Below are 2,713 nucleotides of genomic sequence, written 5' to 3' on the forward strand. Positions count from 1 at the left end.
CCCAAGGTTAGAAGACATTCAGCATGTGTCAGGCGACCATGCATAAGACCAAGGGGGACTCCCGTACTCTAAGGAGATGGGTAAGGGGCCATGTGGGGAGGGATTGATAAGGGTGGGGCTAAGAGGAGAGCAGGAAGGCCTGTGAGCTGGATGTGAAGTGAATAAAAATTAAACAGTTAGGAAAAGGAAACCCTTCTCAATAACTTCCTAGCTTGAGTTCCTTTTGGAACGGTGGACACAGCTGACTCCATTTGTTGTTGGCTTTGATACAAGGACTTACTATGAAGCCTAGGCTTCCCTCAAACTTATGATTCTTTTGTTTTAGTATCCTAAGTGCTATATTACAGGCAAGAGGTACCATGCCCAGAATGGCTTCATTTTGATTCCAATAATCCCCCTCCCCCCAACAACTTCATAAGACAATATTCTCTGAAGACATTATCAGTAGTTTGATTTTGACTGTCCTTCCACATAGATGAGATCTGGACTGGCTGATCTGGTTTGTTCCTATATTGTGAAGTGACAGGTATCAAACAGTTCCAATAAAACCTTTTATTGCCAATTTTAAGCAACTAAGAAGTATACATGTGTAAAAGAAATGGCTCCTAAGCCAGGACTACAGAGAGTCCATTCTTGAGCTTTGATTTTGTCTGTCATACTGGTGACATTTCAGTAACTCAAAAATGCTACTCATATTCTTTTGTCAGTTGTGCTTCTGCACAATGTTAACAGACAGCACCTACAAAGCCTTCTAAAACCACAACCATAAAAAACAAATATTTAGGAAACCTATGTCCAGAAAAGTAAGTTCTTTTGGGGTTGGGGCTGTAGCTTAGTTGATAGAATGCTTGCCTAGAATTCATAAAGCTCTGAGTTTAACTTCACTTTGTTGTTGACTGTGAGACAAGGTTTTGCTATGTAGCCTAAGCTAGAGTCACTTTGTCACAGTGCTTAAATGAAGTGTGGTGGCAAAGCATTTAGGAGATAAAGGAAAGAGGAGATACTGCCTCAAAAAGGGAGGCAAGGACACCAACTGGTTGCCCAGTGCCAAATGGTCAGCCCTGAAAACACACATAGAAGTTACACTATATGGATATGGATTCAATGGGTTATATATGTGATAAAGCAAGATACCATGAATTTAAAGGAGAGTGGAGAGGGGTATGTGGAAGGGGTTGGAGGGGGGAGAGAGAAGGACAAAATGCTGTAATTAAAATACAATTTCAAAAATAAGCAACAAAAAGGGAAGAATATTGCTACTCTATTATATCACTGAATTTTGCTCCTGAGCATACACACAAGGCAGCTTACAACTGTCCATAGCTCCAGCTTCAGAGGATCTGATAGCTCCGTCTTCTGCAAACACTTACAGTCAAGTGTATGTACCCATGCGTGCACGCGCGCATGCACGCACACACAGACACAGGCACGCACGCACACCCCTACAGATAATTAAAAATAATAAAAATAAAAACTTTTAAAATGAAGTAATTTGTTTTTACAAGTGTGTTCTTTGGATAGTGCTCAAATTCCAATGCCAATGTATTAGTAAGATGTACTGCATGGAGTATATGTGGTATGGCATGTCTAATTATCTTTGCCAAAGGATGATATAGTCACAATACAATTAGGAATCCAGAGTACAGGCCGGAAAAAGGCTAGTATGACAAATACCTCTATTTTGGAGGACACCAACTTTGAGAAGTGTTTTCCTAAGCTTTGTTTCCTTTATATAAGGAACATAGAAAATAATGTAACATAGAAAGGAGAAAGAAGCAATGATCATTATTATTGCTGAGGATCTACATTGAAGTCTGTTATATATGAACTAAGCTTCTATTTTTAAAGCAAATTTTGTAATCTTTGGCTTAGTAGAATAGGTATACAATACAATCAAAACTTAACAATTTAGACCTCTAACAACCTTAGAGAAGAGTGACCATGACCATTAACACACTCATTTTTCTGACATACAAGGACATCTCACAAGTATAGTGACAAAATATTTAGTTATGGTAAATAGGTATGGATTAGGTCAAAGAGTAGGAGAGCATAAATGTCAAAAGAATATCATTGCCATAATACATTTTATACGGAGTAAGCATTTGGAGCTGGAGAAAGAGCTTAGAAGTTAACATTTGCTGCTCTTGCAGAAGATTCAGGTTCAACTCTCAGTGTCCACATGGTGGCATAATTATCTGTAGTAACAGTTTCAATAGATTCAATGCTCTTTTATGGTTTCTGTGAGCACTAGCCTCAAAAGTGGCGCACAGAAGGCTGGAGAGATAGCTCAGTGGTTAAGAGCACCGACTGCTCTTCCAGAGGTCCTGAGTTCAATTCCCAGCAACCACATGGTGACTCATGTAATGGGATCCTATGTACAATTTGGGTATATTTGAAGTGCGCAACGGTGTACTCACATACATAAAATAAATAAAAATAAATTTAAAAGTACATTGTTTATTTTTGGTTGTGAGCCTAGCCTTTAATGGTTGAGCCATCTCTTCAGTCGTAAAGTACATTGTTTAAAAAAATGTGGTGCACAGATACACAAGAAGGCTAAACACCCATACACATAAAAACAAACATTTAAAAGAGTAAGTACTTTCTAGTTACTTTGTAGGTATTGAATGTACATGCTTTTAGTTTAATAAATTTTTCACAATACAGGTAGAGTGTTAAATGCATTAAAATCACCTTAAAATAGTTTATA

Source organism: Rattus norvegicus, chromosome X, assembly GCF_036323735.1.
Source record: "Rattus norvegicus strain BN/NHsdMcwi chromosome X, GRCr8, whole genome shotgun sequence".
Taxonomy (NCBI): Eukaryota; Metazoa; Chordata; class Mammalia; order Rodentia; family Muridae; genus Rattus; species Rattus norvegicus.